Source organism: Schistocerca piceifrons, chromosome 1, assembly GCF_021461385.2.
Source record: "Schistocerca piceifrons isolate TAMUIC-IGC-003096 chromosome 1, iqSchPice1.1, whole genome shotgun sequence".
Lineage (NCBI taxonomy): Eukaryota > Metazoa > Arthropoda > Insecta > Orthoptera > Acrididae > Schistocerca > Schistocerca piceifrons.
Window position 1 is genome coordinate 276,096,449 of NC_060138.1, and position 19,008 is coordinate 276,115,456.

General features: G+C 43.4%; 1 long non-coding RNA gene across 1 annotated transcript in view; it reads left to right on the top strand.

Moving 5' to 3' along the window:
• LOC124715316 overlaps positions 1-19,008 on the top strand; it is a 539,482-nt gene that overhangs the window by 465,185 nt on the left and 55,289 nt on the right. The window lies entirely within an intron of this gene.

Consider the following 19,008-nt stretch of genomic DNA (forward strand, 5'->3'; position numbering starts at 1 on the left):
ACTGATGTGAGCTCCTTGAACTACGGTTTATGCAATGTTTTCCGTGTTATAAGACTGTAGGGTTTTTCTTATACAGTCATGCATAATGTGCGAGACGTGTTGGTTAGTCACAGAAGCTTGCAGTACGGCACTAAAGTGCATACATTCATGCTCACTTTTCCACTTCGTCCGACAGTAGTTCTTTCAGTTCTCAAGTGTAAAATTCGACTCAGAGTTTATGTCTTCCTAGCTTGAAAACTTGTGCCCTTTGTCCTACGCGACGTGGTGAGTGTCTGGCGCCCCTTCATGTTTCGTTAACGTAGTCGGACCGCGAGCCAAAGTTATATGAATAGTTTCGCGTCTTGCTGGTTGTATTCCTTTAGTACAGGAGGCTACGTAGCGATTCGCCCACAGTAGCGTCTTTCTTAGTCTTTGGCTGATTCATGGTGGTGGTCGTTGCATGCCTGTAACCCCTTCCTTTAGTAAATTGGACCCCATTTGATAATACGGCGATTGTCCCTAAAATTCCTTGTCTGCTGCTATCGTGGCTTATTATGAACGAGCGTTGGGGCAAGCTGCTGAACTCAATTCTTTCTTCCCCGACCCCCATTTGATTGTATAATTGTTCAGTATTCAATTGATAAATAAATGAGTCCTTTAATCTGTACATTCTCCCTTTCATTGCGTAAAACCATCCTTAGTGTCACAGTAGAATAATGAAGTATTATAATTGTTGCTACAAGGTCGTGCAGGTCTCGCGCCATTAATGATAGGATCAAGATTCAACATCGCGCGCCTGGCACGATCATTGCACTCATGGCACCGATAATAGTAATAATAATTTTCAATTATCGCCCATTGATAAACTGGGAAGTGTTCACGGCTCAGTGTGAGTACGTGAGCACTAAATCCTCTTGATGTGGTGGAAGCAGTGGCCTCTGTTTTACCTTGCTGGTAAAAAAAAAAAAGAAGAATATCAAAAATTACGCCCCCTACACAGAGGGATAGTAACCTGTAAAATAAAACGAGCCACCGCTTTTAACGTGACAGGAATTAACCACTGTACATGGCTGCTGCAGGGGTGGTCACGAGAAGATACGGCAGCAAGGACTCTCGGCTCCGCAGGGCCACGTGACACTACCGAGAGGGAGGACCGTCATGTTTGGCGTATGCACGTAGATAGGGTTGATAGAAGAGATAGAGAAGATCCAACGGAGAGCAGCGCGCTTCGTTACAGGATCATTTAGTAATCGCGAAAGCGTTACGGAGATGATAGATAAACTCCAGTGGAAGACTCTGCAGGAGAGACGCTCAGTAGCTCGGTACGGGCTTTTATTGAAGTTTCGAGAACATACCTTCACCGAAGAGTCAAGCAGTATATTGCTCCCTCCTACGTATATCTCGCGAAGAGACCATGAGGATAAAACCAGAGAGATTAGAGCCCACACAGAGGCATACCGACAGTCCTTCTTTCCACGAACAATACGAGACTGGAATAGAAGGGAGAACCGATAGAGGTACTGAAGGTACCCTCCGCCACACACCGTCAGGTGGCTTGCGGAGTATGGACGTAGATGTAGATGTAGATGACTGGCGCATCGTACTGCATCTGCAGCAGAAATTTGAGCAGGAATTGGCACCATAGTGACATAACGAACTGTTACAAATCGGTTACTTCAAGGACAGATCCGAACCAGACGCTCTGTAGAGTGCATTCCACTGACCAAAACCACCACCACTTGCGACTTCAGTCGTGTCTAGCGAGAGCTCATTGGAGGGCAGGATGGAGGTACAGTGTATTGTGTTTTCTGACGAAAGCTGGTTCTGCCTCTGTACCAGTGATCGCCTGGTGTTGGTTAGCTGGAGGCCGGGTGAGGACCTACAACCAACCTGTCTACGTGCTACATACGCTGGAGCTACAACTGTAGCTTTTGCCTAGGGTGTGATTTCGTATGACAGCAGGAGCGCTCTCGTGGTTGCCCCACGCACCCTGCCTGCAAAATTGTACATCAGTCTGGTGAGTCGATTTGTTGTGCTGCCTTTCAAGAACAGCATTCCAGGGACTGTTTTGCAACAGGAAACACAACATGCTCTACAGAGTGTAGACGTGTTGTCTTGACCTGCTAGAGCACCAGATCTGTCTCCAATGGAGCACGTATGGGACATCATCGGATGAGAGCTCCAGCGTCATCCACAAATAGCATTAGCCATCGAAGTGTTCACCGACCAAATGCAACAGGCATGGAGTTCCATCCCACAAACTGACTCCCTGCACTCGTACAACACAACTCACGTACGTTTACATGTTTCCATTCAACATTCTGGACGTTATACCGGATATTAAGACACCAGTATTTCACAAAAAAAATGGTTCAAATGGCTCTGAGCACTATGGGACTTAACATCTGTGGTCATCAGTCCCATAGAACCTAGAACTACTTAAACCTAACCAACCTAAGGACACCACACACATCCATGCCCGAGGCAGGATTCGAACCTGCGACCGCAGCAGTCGCGCGGTTCCGGACTGAGCGCCTAGAACCGCGAGACCACCGCGGCCGGCAGCATTTCACACCTGCAACGGCTTATTTCGCGCTTAATGTGCGTCCACACGATGCCTTTTCTTTGGTGTTCAACTTTCCGCTTGTATATCAATTTCCAACAGCGCAGCTACGCATGCGCGTATGTGCAGGCCAATTTTTCCGAAAATGGAGGCTGTGTGCTGACCGGAGTGGCCACCCGGTTTGAGGCGCCATATCTCGGATTGCGCGGCCCCTCCCGCTGGAGGTTCGACTCCTCCCTCGGGCATGGGTGTGTGTGTTGTCCTTAGCATAAGTTAGTTTACGTATTGCGTAAATCTAGTTACCGATGACCTCAGCAGTTTGGTCCCTTAGGAATTCACACACATTGGAACATTTTGGAGGCTGTGCTTTAAGGCCATTGCTACCCGCTTTCGGTGGTACTTGCGCTCTTTTGCAGACAACAGGCAGCTGGGGACAGTAGGTATTTGATTGTGTAGCGTGTTGAGGTTATGCTATGAAGCGATTTATATGCAATAATGTCTGTTGACTCTGACAGAAGCACGCTGAAGTTTATAGATGATTACAGACAAACAAAGTCGTGTGGAATGGCGCTTCTAAAGATTATTTGAACAAAACTCCGCGATGTGTTGCTCTGAGCGTGACTTATTAGGTAAAAAGTCTCCGATCATATCTCTGTAACGAATAAGATACCTAAGTTCCGAAGTAGGAAAACTGACAAGTATAAGGCAAAAATTAATGAAAAATGTCTTATGTCACCGCCAAACACCACACTTGCTAGGTGGTAGCCTTTAAATCGGCCGCGGTCCGTTAGTATACGTCGGACCCGCGTGTCGCCACTATCAGTGATTGCAGACCGAGCGCCGCCACACGGCAGGTCTAGTCTAGAGAGACTCCGTAGCACTCGCCCCAGTTGTACAGCCGACTTTGCTGGCGATGGTTCACTGTCTACATACGCTCTCATTTGCAGAGACGACAGTTTAGCATAGCCTTCAGCTACGTCATTTGCTACGACCTAGCAAGGCGCCATATTCAGTTACTAGAATTTATTCTGAACAGATAACATTGTGAATCATGTACCGTCAAGAGCGACGTTCATCATTAATGGATTAAAGTGAAGTATCAAACTAATTACGTCCGCTTTCTGAATTCTAATTCCTTGTCATGTTCCAGACCTCTCGTCAGTATACTTCTTCCCTCCTCACGCCAGCCTGCGTGAGCTAAAACGCGTGCATTTCGGCCTCTCCTAGTAACACGGTGTCGGCTCTTCTGCCAACACAACAAAATGTATATGAAAACTTCGGACGAAAATTCATGTTATGGCGACTTAAAAGCACAACAAAGGAGCCAGATCCATGAACAAAAGAAGTGATGGGACATATGTAGCTCCTCTACAAACCACTAAAAATGGGAAACAAGCATACCGATGTTGCAAAAAATACGAAACTTTGAAACACAATCTCCATTCTAGTGGATTCTGGCGTCTATGAAATTCCCAAATTTGTCAAGTCCGAGGATGTTAATGCACATACTATATTTCATGATTAAATACAAATGACACAGTTAAAATAAATTAACCTTCACATAAAGACTAAGAACCTCCATTAAGTATTTATCATTTTTCAGGATTAATTACTTTTATTTATTTATTTATTCGTGTTCCGTTGATCCAGTACGCAAGAGAATTGCATGGATATTAATCGAATCATAACTATACATGAGAACAGTACAAATTATAATTTTATATAGGAAGAAAATACGCTAATAATGACAAGCTTAGGCATTTCCTACAGTGAAAAGAGGTATAAAACAATCAACTAATAAATTAGAATTATTCCACATTATAAGTTACAAATTTATAGAATTCTAATGCTTTGTTTTGTAATGAAGACTAAGTAATTCGAACGAGTTCATAAGCCGCCATTTACTAGCTACCAACATTTTATTGCCAGCCTTATCGCTGACAATTCCCAAGCAGAAAATCTAAAATCTCGTTATGACTTCCTTCCGAAGTTTTCAGACAAAACGGTGTTATCACCTTGTATTTCTCGTGCATCTGTTGTTTATATACTGTTTACCTACAGTCGCTTTTGCGTTTTCTTTTTCTGTCGTCTTTTCGCCACAGTAAACGCAACACAAGTTCCCAAGCAAATAAGGGGATTCAATAGCACCACTGCTTGTGCTATGAGGCAACGTGTGGACACGAAAACACCTATGCAAACAGTTCTTTCCACAAATTTTTGTGCATGCCCTTTTATTCCTGTTCGTCTGCGCATGACGAAAGAGGCATCGTCTGGACATACCTTTTCATTAAACTGTGATCTTACAATGTGAATCTCTTACATATGTTACCTAGGCAAATGTGTTCATGAAATTTAGCTATTCTACGTTTTTGGTATTGCGATTTTCTTTTCCGTCAGTGTAGTTGTATTCCATTAGTCAAAGGGTCTTCCGGCCAGTCAGTTGTTTAAAAAGATACTCCGTTTGCGGCTGGCCCAGTAGTTTTCATGATGTCTACGGGGAGCGCCACCCCTACCACTGTACCCCTACCGTCGTAAATTGGCTGTTGGGGCCAAAACTGGCAATGGCCGAGTCTGAGAGAGCGCCCACTGCCAACGATTGATCCTCTGGGCAGATGGCGGCAGCCGAGCGGGGGATGGGCTGTTCGCCGGGCGACGCTGCTCTGCGATATTAAATTCTTTGGCCTGCGGCCTGGCGCAGCCCAGCCACACGCTCTCATCAACGGCTCCAGTTCCGGCTGCGTCGTGCCAGCTTGCTTCCTCTCTCTCTCTCTACCTCTCCCTCTTTTCCCTTTCCCCCTGTTCCCTATGTTTCCCTTCGTCGACCGTGTTTTAACAGCAGCAGCGAAAAGATAAATGGTTTGCTGGAGATTTAATAATGCTCCGGGCTGATTTCATCACATAGTCGTGTAATAGAAATGGAAAAAGTAAATGATGTTGACGGCAGATGGCGGCCTGCGGCTAAGTAATGTAAGCATTCTGTGATTTTCATACAATAAGCGATAAGAGTTTCTTCTTCCTCATCTCTCCTGTTAGTCATTCAGGAATATATTTATCATGACCCTCGTCAGTGTCAGTTTATCCCGCAAATGAGTGTAAAATGAACGTACCTTTCCTTACTTCTTAATATTTAATTTAAAAAGAATATATATATAATCACATCGAGACCCAGAGGACATTCGCTCTTAATCGGTCCTAGGATATTTGATGAACAATGAACACAGACACAACAGGAAACGATAAGTTTTGATCATCACAGAGTTTTTTGAAACATCGGACTTATGAACGTGTTAAGGACTTACTCAAGAGGCTAAATCGTTCTAGTTAACTACACACAGAGACATGGATCCTCTGTCCCCCGCCGAAAGACGAATATTGAATTTTTAACTGAAGGTCTATTTGCGTGCGAAGTCGTTATTTACAAGGTGATTCTGCATATCATCGCAGAACTACAGATGGTGCAATTTATTGTTACAACTTCTGTCTCTCAGGAGCTGCAGTTTGTACGGCTTCACTCGTAATCGCATACAAATGATTCTTCAGACTGTTGGCTGAAGGATGTTCAGTTCTGCGCGAGCTCTATAGACAAACTTTATGGGGCTTCGCAAAATCAGATACCTCACACGGTCCACTGTTTGATCTAAGAAGCACCGTCAGGCAAGACGTTTTGCATCATACGAACGATCATCTTGATCGACTGGTTCACTACATTATTTTAAACTGGTGGTATCACAGAAACCTTTTGCATACTCAGAGCGACTGTCAACAGGCAGCACACAAAATGCTTTCTGGGTTGGTTCGTCGCCATTTTCAGCAACTGTGATTATCAGTGGCGCTCCTGTCGGCGATTTTCTAAACTAACTTGCCGGCACCATGTTACGCACACACACACGCACACACACAACTTTGAGAGTTTGTCTTACCGTATAACTTGTCACGTTATGTTTAGCCATTTACTTTCATCGATCTATTGAAATACTTGAAGGACTTTATAATTGCCCTGTTACAGGGTTTGTCACTCGCAGCTGGTTGTGTTTAGAGATCCATTCTGGACAACGTCTGACACTTTAAAACAATTATTAGAAAGTAATTTGGAGAGACGTATCACCTCCGAAAAAAAGAAAAAGTCAGTAGCCTTTATTTTGTCGGGATCATTTCCTTCAAATAGACTACTGGCCCTTATACTGCAACAACAGGAAACATTTAACGAAAATTTACTCAGTAAACGTAAAAAAAATATATTAGGAAGAATACCTTTTCAGAAATTTAAGTGGTTGGGGATGTACAGGGTTGGAAAGATAGTGCTCAGAACTGCCGCCCCTTACAGGAACAACCGTCTTAACCCGGCTGGTCATCGAGCGCTCTGAGCTTGGATGACAGACATGTTTATGGTTGCCAGAATTGATCAGTCGTAGTGGAAGGAGAGTGCTAGCGTACAAGTATCTGGTGTGAGAAATCTTGAGAATGCGTTGGGCAGGGCAATAGTCGAACTCTTTGTACTGATGAATGTAGGTCGGGACAGCACAGGAAGCAGAGGTCTGGCGTTATCTTGATAAAAGATAGCGTCAGGGGAACTCGAAGACAAGGCACAGGTACCGATCTTAAGACGTCAGAAACGTAGCAATGTGCCATTGTCAGTTAACCTCCAAGTCTCCTGTCACTGATCCAGGTGGTATGAAAGGGCAGCTACTCACGAAGGTAACTTGTGGGCCATAATTATCGTATGGCGCCTAAACCTGGTGCATACATTATGGGCTATAATTATCATATTGCGGCTAAACCTGGTAGACATGCTATAGTGTTAATGCGGAACCGATTTACAGTGAAAAAAAGGTAGTTCCAATTGTGGCCACCAGGTGCAAATCTGGCGCTGTACATTGTTTGTATGACGACATGAAATCCATGCACTCAATCGATAGGCCATAACGTGAGTGAGCAACATGGATGTCGAAAAGAGTGACTGTGTGCTGTTAGTGAAGCTATTTTATGTGAACGGCAGCAATTACAGTGCTGCGATGACAGATTACCGTCGACTGAAATGTTTGAGGAGCGATCCGACATAATTAAGTCATTTAAAGAAGATGATAATGAAATTTCCAAACTCGGATGACTTTGGTGAGCCATCTGAAAGAGGAAGACGCCATATCCCGGTAGAAGTTATTGAAGAGATTGCTGTTGCTGTAGCGACAATGCAGCACGTGCTGTGGGTGCAGTGTCACGCCAACTGTCCTCCGATGGTTAACAGTACGCAAAGTTTGGCGTTATACTGGTACCCGTACGAGATCCAGACGGAGCACCAACTAATACTTTATGATCAGCAGCAACGTTCTGAATTTCCTCTTCAGTTTCTGGATCCGACGAGGCACATTTTACACTACGGGGGACAGTGAATACACAGTGTGAGGTGATCCACATGAGTTCCAAAAGAAATCCGTTGGAATTCGATTACTCGATAAATAGTACAATTCTCAAGGCTGTCAATTTAACTAAATACCTGGGTGTTAAAATTACGAACAACTTCAGTTGGAAAGACCACATAGATAATATTGTGGGGAAGGCGAGCCAAAGGTTGCGTTTCATTGGCAGGACACTTAGAAGATGCAACAAGTCCACTAAAGAGACAGCTTACACTACACTCGTTCGTCCTCTGTTAGAATACTGCTGCTCGGTGTGGGATAGACGGAGGACATCGAAAGGGTGCAAAAATGGGCAGCTCGTTTTGTATTATCACGTAATAGGGGAGAGAGTGTGGCAGATATGATACGCGAGTTGGGATGGAAGTCATTAAAGCAAAGACGTTTTTCGTCGCGGCGAGATCTATTTACGAAATTTCAGTCACCTACTTTCTCTTCCGAATGCGAAAATATTTTGTTGAGCCCAACCTACATAGGTAGGAATGATCATCAAAATAAAATAAGAGAAATCAGAGCTCGAACAGAAAGGTTTAGGTGTTCGTTTTTCCCGCGCGCTGTTCGGGAGTCGAATGGTAGAGAGGTAGTATAATTGTGGTTCGATGAACCCTCTGCCAAGCACTTAAATGTGATTTGCAGAGTAATCATGTAGATGCAGATATAGATGTAGATTTGGGGTACTGTTAACTTGCGTGTTGTGCACGAAGAGCTACTGAATTCTCTCCGTGTCACTTTGTGACGTGGGTTCGCAAATAGTTTTACTTTTGGTCTGTTCTTTTTGGAAGGAAATACATCCAGAGAGCCTGTCAGGTGTACCGTGACGGCTGCACGTATTGAGGCGATCTTGTACAGCACGTGATTTTTGCTTTGTAAGACAGCAAATGTGTGGAAACCACTGCTTTCGTTGAAAATGATTAACAATAAAATTAACATTACGCCATTCTCACTTGTTCGGCCTTTTCTGCTCGTGTCCTATACGTAATCCATTACATAGGGAAACGTTTATATTCAACATTTATATTCACTCTGGAAACATTTGTCTTTGTGTTTCTTGCATTCACAGCGCCAGATTTGCACCTAGTGGTCAAAATTGGAACTAACTTTTTCCATCGTAAATCGGTTCCACGTTAATGCACTGGCATGTCTACCAAGTTTCGCTGACACACGGTAACTACATCCCGCACTGGGCTTCCGGGAGAAGCTGCACTTTACTAATAACCACCAGGTATGTCTGCCGCAATGCTGTAGACAGAATCAGGACTCCAGTGAAAAGACAACATAGTACCGCTCCTACGTCTAGTATTGTCATTCGGTGCAACACTGTCGTTCCCCTCTGCCGCTGTGTCGCAGGAAGCCACGACAATAGTGACTGTGCGGAAAGTCCGTGGTTCTCCTGACTTCGTCTCATAGGTCGTGTCGATACTTGCCTTCCTGCAAAGAAGACTATACACTGTTCCAAAAGTATTGCCCCGGTTATTATTGTCAATATCCTACACTCATTTAACTTCGCACGCAATTATTATCCGAATAGGAGTTACATAGCAATAGCCGTCCTATTCCAAGGGAAACTTCGTAAAATTTCCATAGCTTGCAAAGAAACTGCGATTCCTAATAATTGGCAACTGCCGTTACCATAGCATACTTCGAAAATCCTGTGGGAAGACTTAGCGATGAAAATAGCGCGAAAAGGCTCCAGACATACTTGGTACAAAGCGGCGAATCGGAAAATAGCGACCATCCAGTTAAAACAGTCGGCTGCATATGGAAACTGTAATACGGAGGACACAATGGAACATCATTTCGAGTGCCTAAAATCTGTCGCCTTGTGGGGCATTGCAACGGACATGATTCAACTGATCAGTAGGAAGGACATACACTATATACAAGCTTCTAATGCCAAGATACCCGAATGGAAAACCGTTTCCCGAAACAAAGCGAAACTCTAAAATGTAGATCACAGCCCACGAAATTAACACAATTTTTGAGTATACATTAACGGACAACCTACAGTAGCTAGCATACTGATAAACACGAGAAAGTAACCTGTCGCCTAAAATACAGGATAACGTACGCGAATTTTCTCAAGATTCCAGTATGTAAGGCTTATGTCAATATTGTGATATAAAACATCCAGAAAAAAAATCATTAAAAAATCTGTAATGTGAATTCTCACGGAAATTTCGCTTACGAAAAAGGTCAATGGAAAGTTTATTGCAGACTTCCATATTGAAGATTGAACTGTGAATGTGTTGTTGAGTATGTAATCATTTATAAAATGAGTTTGTTTTTTGTTATGTGGTATTATTATGTGAAAGCGTTAAATAAATATTTTAAGAAAAAAAGTCAAGAAATATTATGTGGCCGTGCAGATTTGCTGGCCTAAGAAGAATATGTATGTCCTTTTGGGCTCTGAGTGCATGTGCTGTTGAGATTCCGTTAGGAGTTGAATATGGCCCTCCTGAGCCCATCGATTCCTTGTTCCTATGGCACCCGTGGATCTCAACCAAAACGAGCATCGATATCATGGAATTATGTACGGCAGTTCCCGTAAGATACAATACTCCTACTGACAAACCACAATACCATCTTCTCACGAACCGCCAACATTCAGGTGTGATTTCCGAATGAGAAATCCGCTGCGTAATATGTCCTTTGATGCATAATGTAAGGGGGTGTTCAATAGTGAATTACCAGAATTTTTTTGACACCATACCTTTATTCATTATCATTATCTTAGTGGTCCTTCTCATAAAAGATTTCTTTTGATGTATGTATTTGTAGAGAATTTCGGCGAGTCTCCAGACATGCTCGAAACCGTTTTTTGTAACGTCTTTCAGAATCGCATACGTTATCCTGTATTTTAGGCGACAGGTTACTTTCTCGTGTTCACCCCATCAGTATGCTAGCTACTGTAGGTTGTCCGTTTCAGAATCGCTTGAACTTTGCCCACTGATCCTCAACACTATCTGTAATTGAGACAAAACTTTTGTGTTGAGCCGTTAGGTACTCAGTAATCTGCTTTTTGTCACTTTTGCTAAACAGAAAAATCTTCCTACGTTTTCAATATTTCTATTTACGGCTGGTGGTTTCAAATAGTTCGGGTCTGTTTGTCACCAGAAGGTCTAATATGTTATCGCCACGAGTCGGTTCTCTGTTTAACTGCTCAAGGTAGTTTTCAGATAAAGCACTTTAAAAAATTTCACTGGATTCTTTGTCCCTGCCACCCGTTATGAACGTTTGTGTCTCCCAGTCTATATCCGGCAAATTAAAATCTCCACCCAGAACTATAACATGGTGGGGAAATCTACTCGAAACATTTTCCAAATTATCCTTCAGGTGCTCAGCCACAACAGCTGCTGAGCCAGAGGGCCCATAGAGACACCCAATTACCATGTCTGAGCCTGCTTTAACGGTACAATATGCGTTAGATGAGTATGTGCCAAGCAAGATCATAAGAGATGGAAAAGAGCCACCTTGGTACAACAACCGAGTTAGAAAACGGCTGCGGAAGCAAAGGGAACTTCACAGCAAACATAAACATAGTCAAAGCCTTGCAGACAAACAAAAATTACGCGAAGCGAAATGTAGTGTGAGGAGGGCTATGCGAGAGGCGTTCAATGAATTCGAAAGTATAGTTCTATGTACTGACTTGGCAGAAAATCCTAAGAAATTTTGGTCTTACGTCAAAGCGGTAGGTGGATAGAAACTCTGTGACCAAAATGCTACTGAAACTGAGAATGAAATACTAAATGTCTTTTTCCAAAGCTGTTTCACAGAGGAAGACTGCACTGTAGTTCCTTCTCTAAATTGTCGCACAGATGACAAAATGGTAGATATCGAAATAGACGACAGAGGGATAGAGAAACAATTAAAATCGCTCAAAAGAGGAAAGGCCGCTGGACCTGATGGGATACCAGTTCGATTTAACACAGAGTACGTGAAGGAACTTGCCCCCCTTCTTGCAGTGGTGTACCGTAAGTCTGTAGAAGAGCGTAGCGTTCCAAAGGATTGGAAAAGGGCACAGGTCATCCCCGTTTTCAAGAAGGGACGTCGAACAGTTGTGCAGAACTATAGACCTATATCTCTAACGTCGATCAGTTGTAGAATTTTGGAACACGTATTATGTTCGAGTATAATGACTTTTCTGGAGACTAGAAATCTACTCTGTAGGAAGCAGCATGGGTTTCGAAAAAGACGGTCGTGTGAAACCCAACTCGCGCTATTCGTCCACGAGACTCAGAGGGCCATAGAGACGGATTCACAGGTAGATGCCGTGTTTCTTGACTTCCGCAAGGCGTTCGATACAGTTCCCCACAGTCGTTTAATGAACAAAGTAAGAGGATATGGACTATCAGACCAATTGTGTGATTGGATTGAAGAGTTCCTAGATAACAGAACGCAGCATGTCATTCTCAATGAAGAGAAGTCTTCCGAAGTAGGAGTGATTTCAGGTGTGCCGCAGGGGAGTGTCGTAGGACCGTTGCTATTCACAATAAACGTAAATGACCTTGTGGATGACATCGGAAGTTCACTGAGGCTTTTTGCGGATGATGCTGTGGTATATCGAGAGGTTGTAACAATGGAAAATTGTACCGAAATGCAGGAGGATCTGCAGCGAATTGACGCATGGTGCAGGGAATGGCAATTGAATCTCAATGTAGACTAGTGTAATGTGCTGCGAATACATAGAAAGATAGATCCCTTATCATTTAGCTACAATATAGCAGGTCAGCAACTGGAAGCAGTTAATTCCATAAATTATCTGGGAGTACGCATCATGAGTGATTTAAAATGGAATGATCATATAAAGTTGATCGTTGGTAAAGCAGATGCCAGACTGAGATTCATTGGAAGAATCCTAAGGAAATGCAATCCGAAAACAAAGGAAGTAGGTTACAGTACGCTTGTTCGCCCACTGCTTGAATACTGCTCAGCAGTGTGGGATCCGTACCTGATAGGGTTGATAGAAGAGATAGAGAAGATCCAACGGAGAGCAGCGCGCTTCGTTACAGGATCATTTAGTAATCGCGAAAGCATTACGGAGATGATAGATAAACTCCAGTGGAAGACTCTGCAGGAGAGACGCTCAGTAGCTTGGTACGGGATTTTGTTAAAGTTTCGAGAACATACCTTCACCGAAGAGTCAAGTAGTATATTGCTCCCTCCTACGTATATCTCGCGAAGAGACCATGAGGATAAAATCAGAGAGATTAGAGCCCACATAGAAGCATACGGACAATCCTGGAATAGAAGGGAGAACCGATAGAGGTACCCTCCGTCACACACCGTCAGGTGGCTTGCATAGTATGGATGTAGATGTAGATGTAGAATGCTTCGTATGACGGAGAGTGCCTCACACAAAGGTATTTCCTTAGGTTAGAGAATAGTGAAAGTCACATGGGGGCTAAATCCGGACTATGGGGAAATATTTAATATTAATTTTAGCAAATATTCAGTAACAATACTTGCAACATGCAGCGGTGCATTATTGTGTGCAGCATCCTACCTCTTCACGTATAGGCAGTCTTCTGCTCATAATACTGACCCACATTGTTTCCAAGACATCCATGTGATATTATCCAGTTAGGCATGTGCGTGTGCAGTTACAGCATACGATAAACAATTCAACGAATATAAAAACATGATATGACCATAACTTCCGCAGCAGAAGTCACCAGTTTGCCTGATTGGGGGAATGGTGATGATGGAGATTTCCGCACTGATCTTCGCTGTGTACTCTTAGCGCCGGCCGTTGTGGCCGAGCGGTTCTAGGCGCTTCATTCTGCAACCGCGCGACCGCTACGGTCACAGGTTCGAATCCTGCCTCGGATATGGATGTGTGTGATGTCCTTAGGTTACTTAGGTTTAAGTAGTTCTAAGTTCTAGGGGACTGATGACCTCAGATGTTAAGTCCCATAGTGCTCAGAGCCATTTGAACCATTTGTTTGCTCTCAGGATGAAAATAATGTGGTCTAGTTTCATCAGCTGTGATTACCTTTGAAAGAAACTCCGAATATTCCTTTAATATCAACTTCAACGGCATGCACACATGCTCCGGAATGTTCTTTTGTTCGGGAATCAGTAGTCATGGAACACAGCGTACCCAAACACGCCTTGTGTGTAAATTTTCACTCACCAGTTTCTGAGCGGCACCCAACGAAAATTTTCAGTATTTCAGAGAGTGTTCGTAAGGTTGTTCGTCGATCCTCTGACGGTTACAGCAGCCGTGTTGATGTTATCTTCCGTAAGAGCAGTAACTGGAGCGCCGTGTCCATCTTCCTTTGAAACGGATTGTCTGTCCTATTTAAACAATGTAAACCATCTTCGAGCTATTCTGTAGGGAAGAACAGAATCTCCATTAGGCCTCCTGTAATTCCACATAGGCCTCAGCCGAAGACTTTTTAAGACAAAAGCTGTATTTCAGTCTTGCATATTGTTCATCGTGTGTGACCGTCATCGTTACGGTAGGCGGTACTGAAGGTTGTCACAGCTTGCCTACCTCTCGCAGGTGGGAAGCAGGAATGCCAACAGCAGCGCGGAGTAGCCTCGCGGTCTTAGGCGTCTTGTCACGGTCCGCGCGGCTCCCCCCATCGGAGGTTCGAGTCCTCTCTCGGTCGGGCATGGGTGTGTGAGTCGTCCTTAGCGTTAAGTTAATGGTTCAAATGGCTCTGAGCACTATGGGACTTAACATCTGAGGTCATATCAGTCCCCTAGAACTTAGAACTACTTAAACCCAAGTAACCTAGGGGCATCAGACATATCCAAGCCCGAGGCAGGATTCGAAACTGCGACCTTAGTGATCGCGCAGTGCCAGACTGAAGCGCCTAGAACCTCTCGGCCACACCGACCGGCTTAGCGTAAGTTAGTTTAAGTTAGATTTAGTAGTGTGTAAGCTTAGGGACCGATGACGTCAGCAGTTTGGTCACCTATTCCAGGAATGCCAACAACTAATCTAGTAGGGCGTTTTCGTTTCATATTAGGCTAGCAGAATATAGTTAGACTGAATTCCAGCGAAAGTAATTATGACGAAAAAAAAATTGTGATCATTCTTTACTGACCAGCTGTCGTAATTGGGGTACTCGTCCTTTTTTTGTGCGATTACGATGAAACGCTAAATATCTGCGTTTCCAGGCATGTTGTAGCCCTTCATCTGATGCCAGTTTGTCGTTTGCTGCATAGCGTTGCACGGTCTTGTAATTTTAATGCCCATCCCTGTGTTTAACAGGAGCTGGACGTGTTATCGACACAGTGCTCGCTAAAGGGTGGCCACTGCTCAGTCTGTGGCGTGCGGTGCCCGCCCGCCCGTGTAGCGGCTCTGAGAGCGGGTTCTCTAAAAGAGGCGGTCAGCCGGCCGCCTTTTGGACCTGCGTTCACTGCCAGTGCTGCACTGCTGTGTGTGTGTGTGTGTGTGTGTGTGTGTGTGTGCGTGTGTGTGTGTGACGCAAGCGGACGGCGACCAACGAGGCCTGTGAGGGCCGGTTGGGAACAGCCCTTGACGCAAGTTCGGCCTCTCGTCTGTAATCCGCTACTGGCTGGCCTCTTGGCGTTTTTCACTTCTCTGTCAAGCCTTTCCTCCCGCTTGTTTATACTCTTGGCTGTGCGCCAAAGTTCAGAGTAGAGAAACAATGAACGGCGCCAATTGTAGGCAGTAGCACCAGCAAGCAGCTCGTTGATCCTGCTAGCGAAACCCAGAGAAACAATTGCTCGATACTTTTGTCGTCGTCGTCGGCGGCGGCGGTGGCGGCGTTGTAGTGTACTTTTGATCCGCCACTATCATCTAAGTGTATCGTATCTATCCAGAGCATAAATCTTTGTGAGACGAACATTGGTAAAGCACTGTGATGAAGACAATGCCAGTTTTAAGAAATGAGCGCTCTATCGTTTTATGAGAGTGTACTGTGCTACGCCACTGTGGTCTATGACGAGTGGCGTGTCGAGACTTTACTCTGATCTGTATACTGATAACAGCCCTGCCTTGAAGACTAGACACACCTCGTCCCAGTACTAATATAAATTGTTAAATTTTAGCCCAAGACGTGTAATAGAGCTAAAGTAATAGGACCTGTGCACGAACTACGCATCCGACTATAACAGAAGTACACCCTACAGCGTACACTCACTGTCAGTACTACATTCGTCAATAGTGTCGCAATTCGTTGAAGTGGTGAAGGGTCAGCAGACTTCAGTATCGGTACGTATTGTTACAGTAACTAGGATCTGATTAAATCTTGTGCACAATGCACATTATCTGAAAACTAAATATGCTCGTTCAATGGACCGTAACGTGGATTGCTATTGACAAATGGCTCTGAGCACTATGGGACTTAACATCTGAGGTCATCAGTCCCCTAGAACTTAGAACTACTTAAACCTAACTAACCTAAGAACATCACACACATCCATGCCCGAGGCAGGATTCGAACCTGCGACCGTAGCAGAAGTGCGGTTCCGGTCTGAAGCGCCTAGAACCGCTCGGCCACGGCGGGCGGCAACGGTTCAACAACTCTCAGTAAAACTGTGTTCGTTATAATTCATAACTTGCGCCGATTGTGACGTATTATTAATTATTTAAATGGCTGAAACCTGTTACCGAAGCCAAAACGTCATAGCTATATCGCTAACGATCGGTATAGTTTACTACGCGAAGATCTTTAACTTACTACTGTTAAACAGAATTACCTAAAAACGCGTAATAAATATTTACCGTGACCAGCGTTTCACTTACTTACCGTAAATCTCAATATTTTACAACCTTGTTCAGTTAAATTTAATAAACCCTTTCTTATTACAATAATTCCGAACGTAGCAACCAAAGTTATATTTTCATTGCAAACCAGCGATACAGCGATAGCTATTTCTGTAATACTACTAATTTTCTTACGATCTGTAAACGTTATTTCTTATTTTCCTTCCTTCTTTCTCTTTAACCCTTAAAACAGCCGTTAAGTGAATAAAGAACTTAACACCCTTACCTTTTCTTTAATGAAATCTAATTAAATCTCAGTATGGCATTGCTCCTTTGTGTCTAGTTCTTTGACCTGGAATAACTGATATATCTCTGTAACACTGAATTTTAGTTCCTTAGTATCACTGTAGCTCTTTATTATTTACGCCACTTGCGTATCTTTCAGCAGGGATTCAATACTTTCCACCGCAGAATAAGACTCCAAACTCAAAATCCAGTTTAACATTTCTTTATCTGAATAAAATTAATATGTCACATACAGCTTACATGTGAACGAGTGACATTCAAAAAATCTAAATCCCACAAAAAATGGTATAGAAAAGACAAAACAAAAACACAAAAAAAACTCCTATGTGCCGCCACCACTTCTGAAATAACTTGACTGCAATAATCAAGGCTCATCCACTTCAGGTCCCTAAGCTGAATTTTCCACTCGTCACCTTACCAAGCAATTAAATTGTATTTCATCGAGTGATATTAAGTGGGTCCCCTGATGTACGAAATCTGTTTTCAAAAATTAGTGTCATGAATTTTACGGGCTACAATAACTGTGCCCTCTTTTATTTAACTCTTGCCGATCCTGGCTCCTTGCATTATAAAACACCAATTGAAACTCAAACTCAATGGTAAATAAAATCATAATTATTGTGCCACCAACCCTGTAGTGCGTACTAAATAAAATATAATCACTAACATAAACCACTCAACAGTCAGCTACCTTAGAGTGGGCGTCCAAAATCAAACACCGCTCAATTACCTTAGAGCGTGTGTGAGTACATCACCCACCAACTTAAACCACAACGAATTCTACAGTCTTGTACGCACCAGCAATACCAGGAATCACACTCGAAGTCCAGTCCAGTGACTGACTAACACCTTCAAACGTCAACTTCTCCAAGTATGGGCCACAGTTCCACCGAAATTAGAGCATAACTTTATAATAGCACGCTAGCCTGTTACTTCCTACAAAACATGATCACTAATAAACTTTATCCACGATATTGTGGCGTCAATTAACCAATTCCTCCACATATATTATCGTAGCAAAAACTTCTTCAGCCCTACGATCCAAACTAAACTCAAATCAATTAGTTCAGCGTACTTCAGTTTCTCTCGCGGTGAAGCAGATACACTGCTAAATATGTGCAATAACTCGGTCACACAAAGTTCTGATCGACAACAGAGGCCGAATACCAGCTCAATAAACCCTCTTGACGATATTCTCACACAATTTAGTCGCTATCGCACCTAATTCGCGATCTATTGTCTCTTCCGGTGACTTTTTGACATAATAATAGTTAGAGCCTGCAACTACCAGCTGTAGCGTAGGCTTCCCCAGCAAGACTCAAATCAGAACTGAACTTCTAAATCCCAAAAACCACAGAGGAACCAATGTAGACAATCACTTCACAATTTCATTGCTTTAAACAATTAAATGTAAGTTCTTAGAAAGTTTTCATCTCGTTCAATAGTGGCCATTTCGATGTGATGATATATCTGGCGCAAACAGCTTGATGTACGCTGTTGCCGGCGCGGGGAGACTCCTTGCCGCAACGTCTCGATAAATCAAGCGCGATCGAAAGCACCCTTTTCTACAGCATTTGCACACATAGAGATTTTAGTTACAGAACACACATACATTTATAACCATTCATCGCGTATTTAATACTTGCCAACCACTAAGTTAATACGATGAAGCGAATCAAAGTCCGGGACGACACCCAAAACCTCTTATCCCGTCACAAGAGTTCACATCGTGACAGTAGGTAGGCAAAATTTGAAGAGCGTCATAGTTATATTGAATACTGGGGGAGATTGAAAGTGAAATAATTGTCTGCGACAGGTAAGAAACTTAAAACGTGACGAGAAAAAGAATATTAATTAAAAAATTCAGAGAATAAGCTAGTAATAAAAAGTCGTAAGGTAGAGCGTTCAGGTTTAAGTGTTCTATAAGCACACTGTGAAGTGGATAGTATAGGATACTTCTCATTGTACTATTTTTAGAGCTTTTTCCCATTCCATTCACGTATGAAGAATAATCGCTAAACGACTAGTCTAATGCTGTCCGCGCGATACGTGGGGGTTGAAGTACG